General features: G+C 43.5%; 1 protein-coding gene across 1 annotated transcript in view; it reads right to left on the bottom strand.

Annotated features, from left to right (window-relative positions):
- The window catches only part of PLPPR1 (phospholipid phosphatase related 1), a 332,039-nt gene extending 308,303 nt beyond the window's left edge, over window positions 1–23,736 (bottom strand). Inside the window, exon 1 of the mRNA XM_075316151.1 lies at window positions 23,446–23,736. The gene's annotated coding sequence lies outside the window, so the exon portion shown is untranslated. The remainder of the gene's footprint in view (window positions 1–23,445) is intronic.
- Window positions 23,737–25,214: the final 1,478 nt, after the last annotated feature.

Here is a 25,214-nt window from a genome sequence, read left to right as displayed (position 1 = left end):
CATAATCCACCCTCTATACCCCCCTCTCCATAATTTCTTGCTCACACTGCCCCTATGTATAATATCCCCCACACACTTCCACTCTGTATAAAATATCCCCACACAATGCCCCTCTGTATAATATCTCTCCAACACACACTACCTCATTGTATAGTATCTCCCACACACACTGTCTCTTTTTATAATATCTCCCTATACACGCTGCTGCTATGTATAATATCCCCCCACCCACTGCTCCTCTTTATAATATCCCCCACACACTGTCTTTCTGTATAATATTCCTCACACACACTGCCCCTCTGTATAATATCCCCCACACACTGCCCCTTTGTATAATACCCCCAACACACTACCTCTCTGTATAATATCCCCCACACACCACACACACTGTTCCACTGTATAATATCCCTCACATACGCTGCCCATCTGTATACTATCACTCCACACAAGCTGCCCCTTTATAATATCCTCCTACACACACTGCCCCTATGTACGTCACCCCACACACACTACTCCTCTGTATACTATCCCCCACACACACTGCCCCTCTGTATAATATCCTCTTGGTACGAGTATATATGTCCCACTCCTATATATGTCCCCTTCTTGGGACCATTCAGTTATATCTTCCCCAATCCTGGTTTCTGTCTTCTTCATGGTATATCCATGTCCTCCTCCTGTTATATATGTCCTCACCTAGGCCCCTCCTGGTATATTTGGATGGCGCAAAAATAAAAAAAAATGTATTCAAGCTCCCAGGCTCCCACATCGTGGGGCATACTCTCTGAGCTGTGATGCCTTTCAGATGGACGTGCAAACCACCTGAAGCAATGCAAGGGCAAGGGTCAGCAGGCATCCACCATCCCCCAGGGATCATCCTGCCCTTGTCTTCAGCTCACCAAGCTGGCTGCCACGTCCTTGTCACCTCTGTGGCTATGTTACTTGCAGCAGTGTGATGAGGTTGCAAAGTGATAACCTCATCATGCAGCTTCATGCTGGGGTGCGGCATGATGCGCCGGCACCCTGCTCTGCTCCACTGACCTTGTCTCCAGCACATGGCTAATGTGCATGTGTCGCTCTTTTACATGCAAATTAGCCAGTGTAGTGAGCGAGCCGGGCCCCCTTCTTCACCGGGCCCCAGTCACAGCCGCAGCAGAGGGGTCCGGCCTGGGCCTGGGGCTTAATAAAGCTAAGTAATTACCCTTGGCCTGACTGGGCCCCCTTCGTTATCAGGCACCATACACCAGTCGTGGTTGTCATGCTCTGATGGCTGCCCTAAGTACTTGTCTCAGATCTGCTGATTAAGCCTCAATCTTCTGTAAGTATAACAAACTGTTATTTGGACTTGTTCACACTGCAGCGCTGCTGCATTAGAGTGTATATTCTCTATAAACAGGTTTGTCTATTCATCTGTGCTGTCAGCAGCTATCCATTATGTGCTGATTAACCTTAATCTGCTATTAGCTTAAAAAAATTATCCTTGGACTTGTTTTCATTAGGATCCAAGAAATTTCTGACTGGTTATACTTCTTCAGTTCCTTAGTGTCTTCTGGAGTGTCCTGCTCCACTTGCCTGCCTTCTGTCCAGCTTAAGCCAAGGCTCTAGTCCTTGAGGTTCCACCTGCCATCCAGCAAGTCCTACGGGCTGTGCCATAACATGTGGCTTAGACTGAAAACAGATGGACAGCAATATATATATATATATAAAAAAAAAAAAAAAACAGGAAACAAATCATAACAGCAGTATCCTGATTGAAACATGGTCCTGTACAGCTGAACCGGCTGCAGATGTGGTATGTCTACGCTTGGGTTCACTGAATGTTCTAAAGTTGACTTTATCATCTATGAATGTATCATTTTTCTCATATTAGTCAAGGGCAAACATTTAGTTTACTTTTCTGTTTTACAACTCCCGGCAAAAATTATGGAATCATCTGGCTCTGAGGATGTTCATTCAGTTGCTTACTTTTGTTTAAAAAAAGCAGATCACAGACATGGTACAAAACTAAAGTCATTTCAAATGTCAACTTTCTGGCTTTAAGAAATAGAGCTGAGCGAGCCTCTGAAGGCTCGAGTTCGGTTCGGTTCATTGAACGGAGGCCCCGTTTGAGTTCGGTTCGACGAACCTCTTGAACCCCATTGAAAACAATGGGAGGCAAACAGAAACACATAAAAACACATTATAAATGTCCACATACAGTTAATAAACATTGCCATTACAATTACAGGTCACTGCGACGCGTCCTGCACTCGGTTTCCTGCCGCTTTTCTTTCCGATAATCGCTGCATCCTCCCGGTAACTAGCACTGATGATAGGACCTATCGTGACGTCAAAATAGCATGTGACCAGTCACGTGTCTATTATCTCATTGGCTACATTGGCTGTCAGTGCATCTCTCCGGTACGCGGTGATAGTTCCAGCATGTCCGTGTACCGGCGAAATGCTCTGACACATGGTCGACTACCCGTTCCTGCATGTGGGCGCTCTTTACAGAGTCAGCCCACATGCAGGGACTAGCTGTCACAGCCGGTAAATGGCGGCACCGGGATTCACGTGATCGGAGCACTTTTGCTATGGTAACCTGCCTGTCAGCGGTGATGTCACCGCTTACAGCCTGCAGCGGCACCGGGAATCACGTGATCAGAGCACCGTTGCTATGGTAACCCGCTTGTCAGAAGAGACGTCACCGCTTACAGCCTGCAGCCTCTGCTCACTCTCACTGAGTGATTAGACTGCACGGGAGCAGCAGCGTTCTTCCTCCCATGCAGTGCTGTCTGATGTAGCAGTCCTGCATGGGTTGAAGAAGACAGAAGACCATGGATCATGGAGGGCTGACAGGGAGTAATAAACATGGAGTCTCTAAGTGTGTCTGTGTATTTATTTCTATTAAAGTATTTTTTCTCTGTGAGGTTTTTTTTAACCCTTTATTGGAGATTCTTAATGGCCAGATCAAACTTGCCTGAATTAAGAATCACTGGCTTAATACTAGATAGTAAAGCAAAGCTAGTATTAACTCATTATTACCCAGCGAGCCACCGGGCTTCAGGGCAGCTGGAAGAGTTGGATACAGCGCCAGATGATGGCGCCTCTATGAAAGTGCCATTTTCTGGGGCGGCTGCGGAGTGCAATTCGCAGCAGAGGAGCCAAGAAAGCTCAGGCCAACCTGTGCTGAGGATTCCAATCCCCAGCTGCCTAGTTGTACTTGGCTGGACACAAAAATGGGGCGAAGCTCAAGTCGATTTTTTTTTTAATTATTTCATGAAATAATTAAAGAAAGGGCTTCCTTATTTTTTTAGTTCCCAGCCGGGTACAAATAGGCAGCTGGGGGGCTGGGCGCAGCCGTAGGTGCCTGCTGTACCTGGCTAGCATACAAAAATATGGCGAAGCCCACGTCATTTTTTTGGTGGGCTAAAAACTCCTGCATACAGTCCTGGATGGAGTATGCTGAGTCTTTTAGTTCTGCAGCTGCTGTCTGCTCTCCTGCATACACTAGTGAAAGGAGCATGCTGAGCCTTGTAGTTCTGCAGCTGCTGTCTGCTCTCCTCCATACAGACAGACAGCAGCTGCAGAACTACAAGGCTCAGCATACTCCATCCAGGACTGTATGCAGGAGTTTTTTGCCCCCCCCCAAAAAAAAATTAAGTGGGTTTCGCCATGTTTTTGTATGCTAGCCAGGTACAGCAGGCAGCTACGGGCTGCCCCCAACCCCCAGCTGCCTATTTGTGCCCAGCTGGGAACCAAAAATATAGGAAAGCCCTTTTTTTTTTTAATTATTTCATGAATTTCATGAAATAATTAAAAAAAATGATGTGGGCTTCGCCCAAATTTTGTGTCCAGCCAGGTAAAAGTAGGCAGCTGGGGTTTGGAATCCTTAGCTCAGTGTGCCCAAGCTTTCTGGGCACCCCTGCTGTGAATTGCAATCCACAGCCACCCCAGAAAAGGGTGCTTTCATAGAAGCGCCATCTTTTGGCGCTGTATCCAACTCTTCCAGCTGCCCTGGTGAAGGGTGGCTCGCTTGGGTAATAATGAGGTTAGGGCCAGCTGTATATTATCAACTGGTCCTAAGCCTGAAATTCATGGTGTCAAGCCAATATTAGACATGGCCACCATGAATTTCTAGTGCAGATAAAAAAAAACACAACACACAGAAAAATATTTTTATTAGAAATAAAACACAACACAATTAGTGACTCCATCTTTATTAAAATAAAGAACCCCCCCTCCGCAGTAATCCTGGCACAAGGGTCCCGCGCCGTCCAATCCGGATCCAATATCATCTGATCGGTTTGCTGTAAGAGAAAGCGATCAGATGATGTGTCAGGTTCAAGGGCCTGAATCACATGACACAGCAGCTGATTGTATAAACGGCTTTTATACCATCAGATGATGCATCAGTGCAAAAAAAAAAAAACTACACACTTCTGTGCAGACTACTGTCCGACAGCAGCAGCTGATAGTTTAGCCGGGCGGTAAAAAGCAGTTTAGCAATTTTCAACTTTTGCATTTTTATACCATTACACCAGAGAGTTCTGTGACAAAAAATAGTTAATAAATAACATTTCCCACTTGTCTACTTTACATCAGCACATTTTGGAAACAAATTTTTTTTTGTTAGGAAGTTAGAGGGGTTCAAAGTTTATCAGCGATTTCTCATTTTTACATCAAAATTTACAAAACCATTTTTTAGGGACCACATCATATTTGAAGGGACTTCGATAGGCCTAGATGACAGAAAATACCCAAAAGTGACACCATTCTAAAAACTGCACCCCCAAAGTACTCAAAACCATATTCAAGAAGTTTATTAACCCTTCAGGTGCTTCACATGAACAAAAGCAATGTGGAATGAAAAAAAGCAAAAATGTAATTTTACCTAAAAATGTTACTCTAACCCAAATTTATTCACTTTTAAAAGAAATAACACAACAAAATGGACCCCAAAACTTTTTTCCCACTTTCTTATGAACGCGCAGATACCCCACATGTGGTCAGAAATCTCTGTTTGGACAAGTGGGAGGGCTCGGAACAGAAGGAGCAATATTTGAATTTTCGAAAGCAAATTTGGCTGAAATAGATTGTGGGCACCATATTGCATTTACAGGTCCGCTAAGGTACCTAAACAGAAGAAACCCCTCACAAGTGATGCCATTTTGGAAACTAGACCCCTCAAGGCTTCTATCTAGGGGTATAGTGAGCATTTTGGACCCACAGGTACTTCACAGATTTTGTTAACGTTACAATGTCATATTGAAAATGTTAATAATTTTCTCAAAAATGTTGCTTTAGCATCAATTTTCTCACTATTTCAAGAGGTAATTCCAAAATTTTGACCTCAACATTTGTTATCCACTTTCTTATAAGCGCGGTGATATCTCACATGTGGTCTGAAACCTTTGTTTGGACAAATGGGAGGGCTGGAACGGAAGGAGCAATATTTGAGTTTGGAAAGGAAATTTGGCTGAAAAAGATTGCTGGCACCATGTCGCATTTGGAGGTCTCCTAAGGTACCTAAACAGCAGAGACCCCCCACAAGTGACCCCATTTTGGAAACAAGGCCCCTCAAGGAATTTATCTAGCTGTTTGGTGAGTACCCTGAACCCCCAGGTGCTTCACAGAAGTTTAAAATGTTGAGCTGTGAAAATAAAAAAAATACATTTTTACCATAAAATTGTTATTTCAACCACGTAGCTTTTTTTTCAAGAGTAAAAGGAAAAAATTCAGCATAAATTGAATTGTGCAATTTCTCCTGAGTTTGGCAATACCTTATATGTGGTGGAAATCAACTGTTTGGGCGAATGGCAGGGCTCGGAAGGGAAGGAGTGCCATTTGACTGCAAAATTGGCTGGAATCAATAGCGGACGCCATGTTGCATTTGGAGAGCCCCTGAGGTGCCTATACAGTGAAGCTCCCCAACATATGGCCCAATTTTGGAAAATAGACCCCTCAAGGAATTTATCTAGATGTTTGGTGAGTACCCTGAACCCTCATGTGCTTTACAGAAGTTTATAATATTGAGCTGTGAAAATAAAAAAAATACATTTTTACCACAAAATAGTTTCTTCAAGCAGGTAGCTTTTTTTTTACAAGTGTAAAAAGAAAAAAATTCAGCATAAAATTTATTGTGCAATTTCTCCTGAGTATGCTGATACCTTATGTGTGATGGAATCAACTGTTTGGGTGCACAGCAGGGCTCGGAAGGGAAGAAGCGCCATTTGACTGCACAATTGGCTGGAATCATTAGCGGATGCTATGTTGCATTTGGAAAGCCCCTAAGGTGCCTAAACAGTGGAGGTCCCCCACAAGTGACCCTATTCTGGAAACAAGACACCTCCAAGGCTTTTATCTAGGTGTATAGTGAGCAGTTGGAATCCAAGAGTACTTCACAGAATTTGATAAGCTTAGGTCGCCATATTGAAAATTTTCATTTTTTTTCACAAAAAAGTTGCTTTAGCATCAAATTTCTTACTTTTTCAAGAGGCAACAACAAAAAGGGGACCCCACAGGTTGTTATCCAATGTCTTATGAGTGCAAAGATATCCCACATGTGGCCGAAATACCTCTGTTTGGATAAATGGGAGGGCTTGGAATGGAAGGAGCACCATTTGAATTTTGGAAAAGTTGAAATAAATTGCGGGCACCATGTCACATTAGCAGGGCCCCTTTGGTACCTGTACAGCAGAAACCCCCCACAAGTGACCCCATTTTGGAAACTGGACCCCTCAAGGATTTTATTCTGGAGTATTGTAAGCATTTTGAATCCACAGGTACTTCACAAAAATGTTGCTGTAGCAACAAATTTCTCACTTTTAGGCTATGTGACCATGATTCAGCAACACGGCGTCTAGTACACAGTGTCAGCCTTCCTGCAGAGATGTGAGTGTTGTCCACGGGAGAACGCAGCTGCCCATGCCCATGATTTGGGTTCAGGCTGCTGTGGACTTTAGCTCTATTCTACCTGCAGAGAACACTTGTCTCCACTGCATAAATTGACATGCTGAGGCTCGGGAAGCTGCATCATAGGTCGGTTTATGCTGCGGAGAAAAGAAGCACAGTGGGCATGGGATTTCTAAAAATCCTTCTACTGTGCTTCTACTGCACAACGCAGCGTTATGGATGCAGGGAAAACACTCTGCGCCCAAAACGCTGCAAAGCCTAAAATGCTACAATGGATGAATGGATAGATATCAAACAAATATAACGTCCCACCCCCTGCATATTCTAAGCTGGCGCCCTTTAGTACCTTTCATGTGGCACTAAAGGGTGCCTATCCTTGTATTTAGCCCCCCCAAAAAAAAATTAATATAAATGACGTGGAGTCCCCCCTATTTTTGATAGCTAGCTAGGGTAAAGCAGACAGCTGTAGCCTGAAAACCACAGCTGACAGCTTCACCTTGGCTGGTGATCAATTTGGAGGGCTCCCCAGGCTGTTTTTTTTTTTTTAAAAAACAAACAAAAGTGGGGTCCCCCCCAAATTAGATCACCAGCCAAGGTGAAGCTCACATCTGGGGTCTGGTATTCTCACGGTGGGAAGAGCCATGGTTATTGGACTCTTCCCAGCCTAAAAATAGCAAGCCGCAGCTGCCCCAGAAGTGGCGCATCTATTAGATGTGCCAATTCTGGCGCTTCGCCCCAGCTCAGCCCGTTGCCCTGGTGCGGTGGCAAACGGGGTAATAAATGGGGTTGATGCCAGATGTGTAATGTCACCTGGCATCAAGCCCAGCAGTTAGTTATGTCATGGCGATTATCTGATACCTGACATAACTAATTGACAGTAATAAAAAAAAAATGACAACAAAAAAAAATGTATCGGGTAATTAATGGAGTCCTCTGTAATCCATTTTGGAGGTCCCATGACGACTCTGGACCTTCTAGAATATGGGGGGCACGTTCAAGGAACGTATCCCCCATTTTCTAGGAGTGCAGACCCTCCATGTGAGGAGTGTGGGTGCAATGACATTGCACCCACTCTCCCTGGGTCACAGCTGCAGAGTGCGAACAGCCAGCCAGCGTTTCTGAAAGCAAAGCAGGAAGCTGAGCTGACAGCCGTGCTCTGCGCATGTGACCAGCGTGCACTATGAAGGAGGTGGGGGCCGCGGGGGATCAGCGCTGCGACAGGTACGGGTGACACCAGGGAACACCGGGGGGAATAGGGGGTGACCAGGCAGGGCCTGGGGAGCAGTTTTCTGTCGCATGTGTCATGGCACATGTGACAGAAATCAGAGGAGGAAGATGAATGCGGGCGGCGCACCGGTGTGCGCGTTGGTGTGCGCGTCGCCATCTTGGATTATGGAGGGGGTGTGGGGTCGGGGGGGCCCTTTGGCGACACTGGGGGACCGGGGATGAGATTTATCTCCCAGCTGACATGTTTGATCATGCCAGGTGGGAGATGAATTATTTTTTACCGGCGCTGTCATTTACTATAACGTTATCATCGGTATACGGTGTATACCGGTGATCACATGAGCAGGGACCAGAAAAAACGTCCTGAATCATGATTTCCAGGGTCTCAGCTACCCCCAGTAGCTGAAACCCTGGAGATTTTCCGTCGCTGGGGGGAGCTACTAGCTTTTTTGGCATGACGTCTCAAAGCGTCGGTACAGAACAAGTACCCTGTTTTTCCGACATCTTGAGACTTTAGGCCATCGTTATGGGGTTAAGTTTCCTGTCTTGACGCTTTGATGTCTTCCTTGGTCTACCAGTATGTTTGCCTTTAACCTTCCCATGTTGTTTGTATTTGGTCCAGATTTTAGACACAGCTGACTGTGAACAATCAACATCTTTTGCAACATTGCATGATGATTTACCCTCTTTCAAGTTTTATAATCCCCTCCTTTGTTTTAATTGACATCTCTTCTGTTGGAGTCATGATTCATGTCAGTCCACTTGGTGCAACAGCTCTCCAAGGTGTGTTCACTCCTTTCTAGATGCAGACTAATGAGCAGATCTGATTTGATGCAGGTGTTAGTTTTAGGAATGAAAATTTACAGGGTGATTCCATAATTTTTTTCCTCATAAGTGAGTGATTCCATAATTTGTCCCCCTGTTTGGTCTTGAAAAGTAACCGTTACTGGCTGCACATTATGTTTTCATGATTTTTTTTTAGTGTTTCCTAAAGCCAGAAAGTTGCCATTTGAAATGACTTTAGTTTTGTGCCATGTCTGTGATCTGCTTTTTTTAAACAAAAGTAAACAACTGAATGAACATCCTCAGAGCCAGGTGAGTCCATAATTTTTGCCAGGGGTTGTATAGTCTCTGGCCAAGCTAATGGATATTTGATCATGTTCCAAACCTGTGCCAATCGTAGTGAAGAGTGGTGGGCTGCAGAGCTAGACAATTCTTTTAAGTATCTGGGCCTGTCTCGCGTGAGTCAATTCATAAAGATTTGTCATGAGTTGAGGCTTTCAAATATAACCCTATGAGTTCCTTTTCATTCAGATATTTGGTCCACTGGCAACTGACAATTATATTAGTCTACTATGAAAACATTTATACAGAGATTTATGCATCATACAAGTAAGCTTCCTACTTGAAGTGATTCTATCCCAGTAATTAGTATCAACAGTACTGGCATATAGTCCTCAGTACAGTATATCTCTGTTAATAAGTGTCTATTCAACCTGTGGGTTGCACTACAGATCAAGGTTAACCACTCATAATATCATCACTTTTTTACTTCCATTTTGCATATGTACAATATTTTCTGAGCTGCGTTAAACTCGCCTTGCTAAAGTCTTCTGGAGTAAATTAAAATCCTTGCTGTGCTACATGTTGCCATGGTTTTATTCTGCTCTGAAACAAAATTCAGTCTAATTAAAGGAAATCTGTCACCAGATTGTTGCTACCCCATATGAAAGCAGCATGATGTAGGGACAGAGACCCTGATTCTATCGATGTATAACTTGCAGGGCTTCTTGCTGCAAGTCAGTATTGAAGTGCTGGCGGGGAGTGGGACAGGCCCCGCACTTTAACACTGACAATACCGTCCGGGGAGTGCGGGGCAGCCCACACCTCCATGCCGACACTGTCACTGTTAAAGCACTGGCAGGGTGCAAGACACTGTCCAGCATTTTAGGCCAGAGTGCTTCAGGTCACCAGAGGACATTCCGTGGGAACTCGGATATTACCGCTGATGAACTGAGTGACATCACTGCTGCAAGCTGGGTCCTTCTTGTCATTTTTTTGCCTGGATCCTGGAGAGATCAGACATGTTTGAGGTTTCTCCAGGTTCAGATGTAGCAGAGCCAGGATCGTCGTGGGACCTCATGTGGATTACCTCAGACTTGGGTGTTTTGGGGTTAATGAAGTGGTGAAAGAGTGTGGCTTTGTATTTTATTCCAAATAAATTATTTTTTGGGTGTTTGCATTAATTTATTTTCACTTACAGATTAATGATGAGAGGTGTCTCATAGACACCTGCCAAGATTAATCTAGAACTTAGTGGCTGCTATGGGCTGCCATTAAATCCCTCATTACCCCGATTGCCACCACATCAGGGCATTCAGGATGAGCCAGGTAAAGTCTTGGGACTGTCACATCTAATGGATGCGGCAATTCCGGACGACTGCTGGCTAATATTTTTAGGCTGGGGGCTCCCAAAAATGTGGGTCTCCCCAGCCTGAGAATGCCAACCCTCAGCTGTGAGGCTTTATCTTGGCTGAGTATCAAAATTGGGGGGACCGCAAGCTGTTTTTTTTAATTATTTATTTATTTATTTTACTGTACAATATAGACTCACTTACTGGCAGCAGTGATTGGTTTCAGTCAGAGAGCTGTCATTCTGTGTGAGGGCAGGTCTAACTGCAACCAATCACGGCCACCGGCGTACGCGGGAAGCAGTGAATATGTAATGAGGCTAATGAGCGGATAGGGAAGAAGAATGAGAGGCAGCGGGAGCAGCATGGCAGCAGCGCTGCGCCGTGATCGGTGAGTATGAAGTGCTTGGAGAGAGATGCTGGCAGTGTACTGTGCACAAAATGGCGGCAGCTAGCCAATCACAGTAATGCTACAGCCAAGATGGCTGCAGCATTACTGTGATTGGTTAAGAAGCCCACAATGTTTAGTGGCTGCAAATCAGGTGCCAAACATGCTGGGTGGGACATCTGAATATAGCGTGGCAAATACACCATTACTCGCTATATAACATTATATAATATTATATAACAAATAGCTGAAATACCATATTATTCTGCGAATAGTGAATAGTAACGAATACATTCACTCATCACTAGTCATGAGTGACTTGACACAAGGAATGTGACAGTTGTAGCCCATGTCCTAGATACGTCTGTGTGTGGTGCCTCTTGAAGCACTGAGTCCAGCAGCAGCCCACTCCTTGTGAATTTCCCCCAAAATTTTGAAAGGCCTTTTCTTAACAATCTTATCAAGGCTGTGGTTATCCCAGTTGCTTGTGCACATTTTTCTACCACGCTTTTTCCTTCCACTCAATATGCTTGCATACAGCACTCTGTGCACAGCCAGCTTCTTTAGCAATGACCTTTTGTGGCTTACCCTCCTTCAGGAGTGTGTCAATGACTGTCTTCTGTACATCTGTCAAGTCAGCAGTCTTCCCCATGATTGTGTAACCTACTGAACCAGGCTAAAGGGCCATATTAAATGCTTAGGAAGCCTTTGCAGGTGTTTTGTGGTAATTATTCTAATTTTCTAATTTTTTATTGCTAATTTTCTAATTTTCTTAGATACTGACATTTGGGTTTTCATTGGCTGTAAGCCATAATCATCAGCATTAACAGAAATAAACACTTGAAACAGATCCCTCTGTAATGATTCTATGTAATATGTGTTTCCCTTTTTGCATTGAATTATTGAACTAAATTAACTTTTTGATGATATTCTAATTTATTAAGATGCACTTGTACGCCATGCGGTTCTCAGATTTGGTGACAAAAATCTGGTGACAAATTCCCTTTAAAATAATGTAAAATGATATCCATCATGCTAAGAAGCCAAAATGCCCTTTTAAACTTTTTTTGATATATTATTGTTTTTGAGGCCAGGGCTCAGACAAAGATTAGGTTAAGGTAGGCACCTGCCTAGAGTGAAATCTAACTTTATATATGAGGTGGTGTAATTTAGTGATTTAGTGTGAAACTGCTTCTTCATTGAACAGAGAGGAATAGCTATAGAAATAAAATGCCTTGACTGTCACTAAACTAATGTACCCTGTGGCTGCTGCAGGATGCCCGCCATATGTTAATGGGTCCCAAGCAGTTAATGTACAGCTCCTTGTCAATGCTTTCTTCCTCACCCTTGCTGTTGCTGCCTTCATTGTCTGCCTCTACACCTTGCTGTAGACTGGGGCAGTGCAAGTGTTTTCATAGTTTCATAGTTTTAAGATTGAAAAAAGAAAACGTTACTTTATTAAAGTATTATTTAATTATCTATATATGGAGAATAGATGTGTTCATGTGTTATGTGCACTCTGCATGTTGAGTGTGAACGTGCATGGAGTTTATGCTGGTGTGCAGTGTGTAGATGTGTGGGAAGTGTGTCAAGAGTGTGTTCAGTGGGTGTACAAATAAGAGTATATTATCTGTGCTGGTGTGTAAAGTGTGTATAACTTATACAAAATTTGTATACATTAGTGTAATTTGCACATGAATGTGTGTAATGTGTTTCTAAATCCAATATACTGTATGTGTACAGTATGTGTATATATTTGCTGAGAGTATAGTTGCGCAGTATAAATACATGCTGTCACATGGAGTTGGGCTCAAAATACACCAAGTATCATGGCGGTATCAGGCACTGTTCACACTACAGATTCTGACACTCCCCACTATGGTTGCTCTGGTGCTTCTGAGTTGCACAGGCCGGCTTGGGCATTGACCAGCTGTGTGCTTATTAATGGTCACTATGGGGAGATAAGGTATGCACACCAGTGACTATGTAAGGGGAATACATGGAATAGCAGAAACTGCTGTGTGAACACTGACTTGAAAAATCCAATAGCTACATGCAAGGGTGAAAATGTGAAAAATGGAATCTGCATTACTGCCATGAACATATGAATCAAGAGAAATTTAGCTACTGAATTGATCAATGCAATAGAGCCCCAACACTACGCCAAAGTATTTCCCTACGTTGGGGTCCCTAGCTTGTGTGTGTCCTCTCATGCAGTTAAAAAAACCTACCGTGTATGGGAAGCTGAGACCCAGGCCATTTATGCGTATGATGTGGATTGGCAATAGGTGTGGTTGGGGAGGGTTCACAAACGAAAAAATACTAACAAATAGGAATAACGTTTGGAACACCATTCTAAGTCTGAACTGGGTGCAAAAACCTAAAAAAACATCACTATGGGGAGATAAGGTATGCACACCAGTGACCCCATAGTGATGTTTTTTTAGGTTTTTGCACCCAGTTCGGACTTAGAATGGTGTTCCAAACATTATTCCTATTTGTTAGTATTTTTTCGTTTGTGAACCCTCCCCAACCACACCTATTGCCAATCCATATCATACGCATAAATAGCCTGGGTCTCAGCTTCCCATACACGGTAGGTTTTTTAACTGCATGAGAGGACACACACAAGCTAGGGACCCCAACGTAGAGAAATACTTTGGCGTAGTGTTGGGGCTCTATTGCATTGATCAATTCAGTAGCTAAATTTCTCTTGATTCATATGTTCATGGCAGTAATGCAGATTCCATTTTTCACATTTTCACTCTTGCATATAGCTATTGGATTTTTCAAGTCAGTATTCACACAGCAGTTTCTGCTATTCCATGTATTCCCCTTACATAGCCACTGGTGAGCATACCTTATCTCCCCATAGTGATGTTTTTTTAGGTTTTTGCACCCAGTTCGGACTTAGAATGGTGTTCCAAACGTTATTCATATTTCTCATTAATGGTCAGACTTGCAAGAGTTAATCTCTGCTAGCCTGCTGGTAACCTCCAGGATCACATGTTGTGAAAAACATACATATGTGCCTCTGCTATGTACTGTGTAATGGCCGTGTCTGACTGTAAAGGGACATGGTCTGATCATACCCCAGCTCCTGGCAAGATTACAAAGCAAAAGAGAGTATACAGACAGGACAGCATGGAATCATAGCTGATTCTTTCTGTGGGGTAAAACATGTTTTTAAACAGGCAGTGAAATGTTTTACCTTACAGAAAGCAGTGTATGTGATCAGTGTATGTGATGCTGTCCTGTCTGCATCCTTAAGGTCCACATCTGCCTAATGTGCAAAACCCCATGGGCAGATTCTAATTGTCCCATATTAGGGGAAAAAAATTCTTCCAGACTCCACATACAGCAATCAGGCTGGTTCTCTAGATCAACGCCCCATCACAGAAACTAAAAAATTATAACCTGTAATGTTATATTTTTCAAGTATATAGTAGTATTAGGCTTTTCATATGGCCACTTCTAGTTGAAAAGTAAATGGATGACATCTTTAGAGATGCAGTAAAAATAAAACAATTCCTGTCACGCTAGACACAGGGAAGTACCAAGCGCACAGCAAAAGGGAAGGGAAACCTTCTGTCTAAGGAAGGGGAAGATGGTGACCCCTGACCAAATCTACTACTAGTACCTGGAGTGCCTCACCATCCTAGATAGGTTCTACACCTATGCGCCGAGCTACATACCTGACCCTAGGTATCCTTAGTGCTGGGCCCTTAATAGGGAACGGATGGGATGAGCTCTTCATCAACCCCACTAAATGCTATAGACAACACAAGGAGGACACACAGGGGAAAATGCATGAACTACTTATCTACAGATGACACAGGTAGAAGTTCAGCAAAGCTTTCCGCAACAATAACACAGAGAAGTAAAAGCCACCTGCTTGCAACCAGGGCTTGATTAAACTTAAAAATATCACCTGCACCAGTCCAAAGAAAGGAAGGGATATATAAGCCTCAAGAAAATACTGATGGTCAGCAGCTGTGTGAAAGGTGAGCTCCTGCTGGGTCCAAAAGGGGGAGAGCTGAATCCAGCAGGAGAGCTACCTATAGCAATGAATACTAACAGCCTAATCAATGGAAAGTCAGGGAGAATATTGCACAGACAAATGCTGAAACCACATGACTATGTGTCACCTGTGACAATTCCCTAGCTAACCTATCTTAAGTGTAAAAGTATATATTAAAATGAAAATAATATAAAGTAACATACAGAAAAGTGCCACTATTTAAAATGTTTTAAGTTGCTACTTAAATTTCTAACATATGTAATGTTACTATTGTATCCACTGATTAGCTGCTGCAGTCCAAAGGATGCCTCCACAGGGGTGGGGAGCCATTGGCGTGTGGTCCGTATGCGGCTCGCAATAACATTTTCTGCGGCCACCGGTCAGATTCCGGGGGCTGCAGTGCTCGGGCCGGCTACAGTGTCTTGCCGCTGGCTGGCCGCCGGCGCTTTAAATCCCTGTCCTGCGAGGACATTCCGGAGTCATACTTGTGAGTGACTCGCATCACATCACCCGGCACGGCCGCACACTCTCCTGACAGAAGCGGGTCAGCTGCATGTATTTCTAAGCAGCTAAGAGGCTCTGGTCAGGAGAGCAGCAAGCCATGTTGGGTGATGCGATATGTGAGGCCCGCAAGAGTCACATACAAGTGTGGCTCCGGCCTAGCGTTCACTACTGACTATAAGACTTACTTTGTGGGCGAGGTTAGTGCTTTGCACTCCGGTCCCACAGAACAAAGAAGGCGAACAGCAGCGGCTATATGGCTTCCGATGCTGTGTGTCTGCCCTCCGGTGCTGTGTGCCCCCTGTGCTATGTGCCCCCTCTCCCAGTGCTGTGTGTGTCCCTGTGCTGTGTGACACCCATAGTGCTGTGTGCCACCCACAGCGCTGTGTGTGTGCCCCCTGTGTTGTGTGCCACCTATAGTGCTATGTGCCCCCTCCACTGCTGTGTGCTACCCTCCAGTGCTGTGCGCTACCCCCAGTCCTGTGCCCCCCAATGATGTCCATGTTCCCCTATGCTGTCTGTGCTCTCCTAGTGATGTCTGTGCTCCAGAATTGCTGTCTGTGCCCCCCAGTTTTCCCCTAGTAATGTCTGTGCTCCCCTAGTGATGTGTGTGCTCCGCATGTATTATCTGTTTTCCCCAATGCCCCCTAATGCTGTCCATGCCCCCCAGTGCTGTCTGTGCTCCCTTTTTAATATCCATGCCCCCCTCATGTTATCCATGCTGTCCATGCCCCTCAGTGATGTCTGTGCTCCCCTATAAATGTCTGTGCTCCTCCAGTGCTGTCCATAATCCACTAGTGATGCCTGCTCCCCAGTGATATTTCTGCCCCAACTGTATTGACCATGCCCCTAAGTGCTGTCTGTGCCCCTCAGTCATATATATGCCTCCCAGTGATGTCTATGCCCCAGCGTCTCTTGTGATGTGTATGCACTCAGCCCCTCCTGTGATGTGTATGCCCCCAGCGTCTCCTGTGATGTGTATGCCCTCAGCGTTTCCTTTTATATGTATGCCATCAGCGTTTCCTGTTATGTGTATGCCCTCAGTGTTTCCTGTGATGTGTATGCCCTCAGCGTTGCCTGTGATGTGTATACCCCCAGCATCTCCTGTAATGTGTATGCCCCAAGCATCTCCTGTGATGTGTATGCCCTCAACGTTTCCTGTTAAGTGTATGCCGTCAGCGTTTCCTGTTATGTGTATGCCCTCAGTGTTTCCTGTGATGTGTATGCCCTCAGTGTCGCCTGTGATGTGTATATCCCAGCATTTCCTGTAATGTGTATGCCCCAAGCATCTCCTGTGATGTGTATGCCCCCAGCATCTCCTGTGATGTATGTGCCCAATTGGAAATGCTGGGGGCATACACATCAAAGGAGAGGCTGGGGCTTATGCATCACAGGAGGGGCTTGGGGCATTTATATAACAAGAGGGGTTGGGGCATATACATCACAGGAGGGGATAAGCCATATATATCACAGGAAGGGCTGGGGGCATATACATCACATTGGAGATGATGAGGCATATACATCACAGTGGAGAAGCTGGGGGCATAAGTATCAGAGGAGGGGCTGGGGGCATAAATATCACAGGAGGGGCTGGAGGTATAAATATCACAGGAGGGGCTGGGACATATACATGTCCCGAGCCCCTCGTGTGATGCATGTGCCCCGATGCCTCCTGTGATATATATACAGCAGTCCTGTCTCCTATGTGATGTATATACAGCAGTCACAGCATCTGTTATGTGATATATATGATTTACGAACCTTATTATCACAAAGTTGACTGCGCTCCAGACTACAGGGGGCTTTACACGCTACGACATCGCTAATGCGAACTCGTTGGGGTCACGGAATTGGTGACGCACATCCGGCCGCATTAGTGATGCCGTTGCGTGTGACACCGATGAGCGATTTTGCATTGTTGCAAAAACGTGCAAAATCGCTCATCGGTGACATGGGGGTCCATTCTCAATTATCGTTACTGCTGCAGTAACGATGTAGTTCGTCGCTCCTGCGGCAGCACACATCGCTATGTGTGACGCCGCAGGAACGAGGAAGCTCTCTTTACCTGCCTCCCGGCCGCTATACAGAGGGAAGGAGGTGGGCGGGATGTTACGTCCCGCACAGCTCCGACCCTCCGCTGCTATTGGGCGGCCGCTCAGTGACGTCGCTGTGACGCCGCACAGACCGCCCCCTTAGAAAGGAGGTGGTTCGCCGGTCACAGCGACGTCGCCGGGCAGGTAAGTATGTGTGACGGGTCTGGGCGATGTTGTGCGGCACGGGCAGCGATTTGCCCGTGTCGCGCATCAGATGGGGGCGGGTACCCACACTAGCGATATCGGGACCGATATCGCAGTGTGTAAAGTAGCCTTAAAACAAACCTGGAAAAGCAGTTGTGAAAGCAGTTACATGATCAATATCACCTAAAATTTCCGCCACACCAAAGAGAAGCAGCTCCGGCCACCACAATATGGGTGAGTTAATTGCTTGATCAAATATAGCCACATCATTTTGTGTGGCCCCCAAATGTTGACAGAAATTCACAAATGGCCCCTGGCAGTTACAAGGTTCCCCACCCCTGTCTTAGAGCATGGAGACCATATTTTTTTTAATTCTTTTTTCATTTCAACCCTTCAACACACAATGGTATAAATTTGCAATTGTTGTTTGAATTTTAATATCAATTTTTTATATTATGTATACTTTTTATGAAACAAATAAAAAAGGCTTTTTTCTAATTTTAATGTTTGTTTTTTTAACACTTTATTTGATTTTGCACCCTTTTTTTAGTCTCAGTAAGGGACTTAATCATACGCCAATTCAATCATTTGTGCAATACACAGTGTATTGGCTCCACAAAAAAAAATAGCTGTTGGAAGAACGATGGTTTGGCTGATCTTTTGGCCTGCAGATATCTCTACTGCCTACTCCATCCACAGGAGTGCACAGTATGCCGAGCATGCTCCTATGCTCTCAATGAAAGAGCCACTGCCAGAGTACTCTGCCGGTGGCTTATGTTGTAAGAACAAAAGGATAATCAGTTCCAAATCGGATATCCTAGATCCTTATTTCCCCCAATATCACCTGTCAGGGGAGAGTTGGGATGCTCCGATCACATTACAATGTTTCGGTTAATATCAGAGGTTTCGGCCAATGCTTCTGTCATTTGTATGGAGACCTTCATACTATCAATCCCTACCTTTGGAGTACCAGGATAGGAGGCCTTCATTTGGCCTTTAGATGCCATGATAATCCACTGCCACTTCAATTGCATAGTGAGTGAGGGGACATCAGCAGCATTGGAAAAAAAGGGGTTAAGTGGATGAGATTGGCGTGAAAGCAGGAGCCTTGCTGTGCATTACAAATACTTGTAATGTAAATAGATGGTGCATCTTGTGAAAGGGTTAAACCCAGTAATGTACATTTACTTGATAAAGAGAACACTACCTGTCAGAGAAATCAATGTGGAAGCGCAGCTAAATCTTTGGGGTATGCTAGAGGGGATAAGCTGAGGATTATCGGACCGCACTTTCCAGGTAAAAACTGTCCAGCGTATTACAATATCAGCAAAATAGATGAGATTTCACCAAGTCCCAACCACACTCTCTGGTAAAATATTAATATTTTTAAATGTTAAACCTTAGTATTTCAATGTATACTATTTTTTCCTGCAGATTTTACTCTTTTAATGAGCAAGATAAAATCCAAAGGGAATCGACAGAAGAAATTGACAAGAAAATCTACCTGTTACGCATGTGGATTTTACCACAGATTCCGATACATAATAGATGGCTGTCAGCTGAAGGGTCCTTCGGCTGATTGTGCAGCCGACAGTCAACTCATTTTATTCTCCCATATTCAGGAGCTCTTGTATCAGTTAGTAGCTTTATCATACAAAACACATCAGCCAGTACCTTATCTCAAGGAGAGCAATATTATTGGCAAATATCCAATCAACATTTCCCTTGACAATCAGTTGGCTGGTGCCCTCATAGACATTAGACCATCGACCGAACCCATCAACATCGGCAGCTTCAGACAACTTTAGTCTAATATATATGGGGGCCTTTAGAGCTGTATCTGCTAACAATCTCAAGACATTCAGACATGTAAACTTAGCTCTTCCAAACAATGGTCAGCTCAATTTCAAGATCAGTTCATCTGCAGCTAGTTGTCTTACAGCCAGACACATAACAGTGAGGAGGAGGCAAATGGTTTATCTCCAGGGAATCGAAATTACCTTACATTTTTACAATCTACTTGCAAATGGAACAAAATAGGGTCAAAGGAAAGAAGGAAGAATAAGGAATGAATTATTGTTGGGATTTTTTACCTTTTTTGCACTTCCAACATTTAGTGTTTTTATTAACGAGGCCATATATAGGTCAATAAGAAGTTAGAGCAGTAGACAAAATTTGGCAATTATGTTTACTTACAGTATATATCTGTATATGTCTACTTTGGAGAGTATATATTTTTGCAGGTGAAAAAGAAAATCAGCAATATTAGCTGTCCCTGATAAATACCATATTTTTTGGTTTTATAAGATGCACTGGATTATAAGATGCACCTCAAATTTAGAGGAGGAAAATAGCAAAAAATATTTTTTAATGTTAAAATGAGGTTCCGTCTTAAAATCCTAGTGCATTTTAATCCTAATGCTCACCAGGGGGGAGCGGCAGTGGTGGAGCGGCTCAGGAGCTCAGGAAGGTCACAGGAGGCAGTATGATGCTTCGGGCTCAGAGGAGGGGGTGTTGCTGCTCAGAAGGTTCAGCGATACTACAGGTTCTTCTGAATCCCCCGGATATGGCTTACCAGAGCGGTGGTGGTGGAGCCCGGTTATAGGAGGCAGGGTCACAGGACACGCTTGGGGGTGTCACGGCGGGCACCATTAATCTGTGGGCAGGCAGGCTGTGAGGGTGTCACAGGATGGTGTGTCTCGGTGGCAGGTGCATTGAGCTGACTGCTGGCTCCATTGAATCGCCTGTGGTTGACGAGAAGCACTTCAAGAAAATGGCCGCGGAGGCGGCGTATGCATAGATAGGACTCTGCGGCCATTTTCATGAAATCCATCTTGTCAATCCGTGCATACGCCGCCTCCGCGGTCATTTTCTTGAAGTTTATTGCATCAACCGTGGGCGATTCATTGAAGCCAGCAGTCAGTTCAATGCACCCGTCGCGACACCCCCGAGTGCGTCCTGTTACCCTGTCTGCTATGACTCTGCTCTAGCACTGCCGTCCTGGTAAGCCATATCCGTTTTGTAAGACGCTCCATAATCTTACCCCCAGTTTTACGGGGAAAAAAAGTGCGTCTTACAATCTGGAAAATAGTTATGTGTGAAATTCTAGTCTATTGCTATCTTGTTCTTGATTGTGTATACTGACAAAAGTTACAGCTGATCAGTAGTGGTGAAAAAGCACTACCATGCACTTGGATGCTTGGATGGGTGTGACTTGAGCACCCAAGTATATTGGAAGTCAATTTGGGATTCGTGTATTTGTAAGATTTCCCGGAAAAAAGTTCAAGATCCCAATTGACTTCCATTATACTCAGGTGCTCAAGTTGAGCCCATCGAAGCATCTAACTGCTTGTTACGAGTACAGAGCACCTGAGCATGGTAGAGCTTGCTCATCACTACTGACCATTTGTTGACAAGCTCATTCAAAAGAGGCAACCAATGTGACTGCCATTCTACTCACTTTCCTTTTTATAACAACCCATTCTGATATATTTGAGGTTGGATTTGAGACAAAAGTCTGCAGTCACTCTATGTGACTGTGGGTTGCTGTAAATTATGACAGTGTTTGGTAGGCACGCTCAAAGATAAATAAAATCCTATACACCACTCCTTAAGCCATGCTATCTCTGTGTAACTCTCCATTGTGTTGCTAGTAATATAAGATAATTGATCTCTAGGCACTTGACATTTTCCTCAGAATTGCTTTATTGGTTACAGCATGCAGATGTAAAAAAATTTGATATTTTTTTTTCACTATATATGGCTTGAGAACAGCCTTGTATGATCCAAACGTTGCATTTCTTTGATTGCTGTAACCAATAAAGGAATTCTGAGGAGAATGTCTGGTACATTGGATAGCCATTAACTTGTCGTGGGCATGCTTTTAAAATTTCTCTGTATTTCCGGTTAGTGTGGGTGATCACGTGATCGCACGCATTCGATTTGTATATTTGCAGTCATGTGCCAACTGGTCTTACACAGTCTATTGCAATAGAAGTAATTTGATACATGTCTAGTTGGAATGTGTTCACAAATATACAAATCGTATCAATGTGATCACATGACCACCGACTTGCACCGGGAATTTCGGCAATCGTAAAAGCATGGGCACCACATACTCTGACACTTGAGCAGTCTACCACAACATAAAGTGCAGTAGTTTCTGAGAGTATATAACACTTAATTATAGTGATAATGGGATTTCTTCTTTCCACTGTACTCCCCTATGTTGAAATACACAGGCTGTCTTATGTCAACCGGGATTTTATATCTCAAAACAACTTATGTACATTACTCCTATAGTAATTTTCTTTAATGTAATTGCTAGTAATTGACATTACAATTGCTCCCTGTGCAGAAATTACCACAGTAACAAGAATGGCTCCTTCCACAAATAACACATACACCACCAGACGAATCAATAAGCATAAGATCACATTTCATTTTCAGTATGCACCAATATTAGAACAAAGGAAACACAATTAAAATAGTGAGAAACCACAGTGTGGATGGCCGGTTTATCGATGACCGGTCTGCTTCCTAATGCAAGCACCAAACTATACAGTATATTGCACTGCTTCCACTCCTAAGTAGTTAGTGAGCAGCTTGGACCAACCCCCCTCTCCATTCATTGAAAACCTTTCCATTGTATGTGCCCCAGAATGTCAGCGACCTGGCATGTTAAATAAATGCACACCAGATGCTACTACACAGGTTTTGTTGCTTTTATTATTTGTTTGTTTGTTAAACTATTATTCAGCTTAAGTCTGTTCAATATATTACATTAGCCACTATATTATTTCCAATACATATACCTGTATGTGTGTGTTTGTGTGTGTTTGTCTGTGTGTGTGTTTGTCTGTGTGTGTGTGTGTATGTGCCTGTGCGTGTATATATATATATTTTTTTAATTTTTATATATATATATATATATATATATATATATATATCACCATTATCATTAAGTGTAAGGAACAATTAGCAATAATATTAATAAATAATAAAGTATATCTCGGTATTCTGGGCAATTCCATATAATATGTGTTCAATCACATGTCCACAAATATTCCATCCATCCTCCTGTCATTAAAAATACAATTTCCCTGTGCAGATTGCATTCTATCCCCCGGGAATGTGGCCACCAATGATTATTTGAAAGCAACACCAGCCCCCCTGGTTTATTTCACTAGCTCACAGACACTTTGTGGTAGTATTAAATAATAAGTCATCATGTCCATGAGTGACCCCGGCATCACCCTTTTATTCTATTTTCCGGTTCACGTAAAATAAAAGCGAGGCCCCCCGCTCGGTCATCATGTGTCTAATGCTTTGTTTTTAAATTTCACACTGATTTCCATGCATCTTCCTTAGTAGTTCTCAAACTGGCTGCACATTTATTCTGTCTCCTATCTATTCCAGATTCCAGGAGCTCAGCCTGAGAAGGAAGCCTGACATGCAAATGTAGCACCTATTAATGCCAAGCTGAATTAGCCGATATTTGACAGAACATAAATCTTTGCTGGTACCCAAGGCTGCAGTATTCTGCATAATGTGGCTCAGCAATAAAGCAAACGCATAGTAAGATTATTGGACGTAAACACTATTGTAAAGGGATTTGCTATTTCCAGCAGTGCGGATATAATGTCAGGTACACTGCACATCTCTCATCATGCATTTGGCACAGGATTGTGTCTTCTTATTATCTAGGGTAAGCATCCCCCATGCAAGCATTGTTTGCTTGTCACAACATATCATGGAGCCTCTTACCTTTTCGTGCCCTTTCCTTTTCAGTGTGTCCAGCTAAGAGTCCCAATATACAGTCCAACTTGCACGAGACAAAATCCCAAATGTTGGCATTGTGATGCCAGCTCTGAGCTATAATATCCCTTTTTATTATCTGACGATGATGATGCTGTTGCTGAAGCCTTGTAATCCTATATGTGTGCATCAACCATGCATTTCTGCGTCCATCTCTGTGTTTTTCAAAATACTGTAGCTCCTGGGTTTTCAGGCTTCCCCTATTTGTATTAATGGAAGGAATTAGAAAGCTACTTGCTCAGGAGAGGAGGAGGAGGAGGAGGAGGAGGGGGGAGTAACATACACAAAGAGCATGCGCTAGGCAGGTCATTAGTGCCTTTCTTTGAGGCACGCAAACACATCCAGTGGGTAAAGGAAAAATTGCTGTAAAAATAAAACAGAGCATCAGTTGACGCTTAGATTTTACAAGCCTTGGTGCTCAACACCACATAATCTCTAGAAACCTCTTCACTGGTCACCGAACTACAATACAGATTTATTATTTAGCAAAAATACATATAAAAATGTGACTGCATTTACTAGCAGCTGCGTCATTTTGTACCCTCCTTTGAATATTTAAATACAAACAAAATGTCTGAATAATAATAATAATAACAATAAAGGAGATCCAGCAGAGTAAAATCAAAAGATGTCCTTTGCTCGTGAAGGGGTTGGTTTTCCCGCAGCTCCATGATCAGCACCTAGGACAGAGGTAGGATCAAGGCTTTTGGTTGTACGTGATTTGACAAACATGAAGATTTCTTCTGGAAAGAGTGCTACTCTTGTCCATGGGAATTGTCTGGTATAGCGGCTCAACTCAATAAAAGTGCGTTGTGAATAAGCTGCAATTACAGACACTGCCCATGATCAAGAGTGACACTTTTTATGGAAGAAAAAAACCTAATATTATTATTATTATTATTATTATTATTATAATAGCGCCATTTATTCCATGGCGCTTTACATGTGAAAGGGGTTTACATAATAGGGACAAGTACAATAATCATACACAATACAAGGCACAGACTGGTACAGGAGGATAGAGGTCCCTGCCCGCGAGGGCTCACAGTCTACAAGGGATGGGTGAGGATAAGGAAGGTGAGTGTAGAGATGGTCGTGAAGCGCTATATCAGACTGAGGGTTACGGCAGGTTGTAGGCTTGTCGGAAGACATGGGTCTTCAGGTTCCTGACTTTGAGAGACCACCTATATCCCTATCAACAGTAAGTGAAACTTGCAACTGAAAGGAAGAATGGTTCCATGTTGGGTTACTGAAAAATAAATGGGTAACAATGTTTAAACTTTTGCCTTTCAGGCTCCATATCTCATCATCCAATACAGCTTAGAATACTGTTATGGAGAATCAACATCTCTCCCAACCTTCAGTCAGCTGGTGCCCTATTACACATTCGACAGTTGGCTGAATCCATCTATATTAGCGAAGTCAGCAGATAGTCATTGGTGCATGAGGGCCTTAACACTCACCCTCCTATACTTTATTACAATAACTTTGAATAACACTGTGTTAGGTAAATTTAACTGGGAAATGACTACTACCCAAACTCATTAAAAGCTACTGTCAACTTACACTTTCAGTGCATGATGATTGTGTATTTTCGCCAGCATACCATATTATATATTATTTTACCTCTAGGAATGTACCTGTAGCAAAACAGAAAAATCAATTTGTGGTCATATATTTATTTATACCTGCATGTACCTAAAGGGGTTGTGCAGTAG

Source organism: Anomaloglossus baeobatrachus, chromosome 1, assembly GCF_048569485.1.
Source record: "Anomaloglossus baeobatrachus isolate aAnoBae1 chromosome 1, aAnoBae1.hap1, whole genome shotgun sequence".
Taxonomy (NCBI): Eukaryota; Metazoa; Chordata; class Amphibia; order Anura; family Aromobatidae; genus Anomaloglossus; species Anomaloglossus baeobatrachus.
This window is presented reverse-complemented; position numbering and strand designations above follow the sequence as displayed.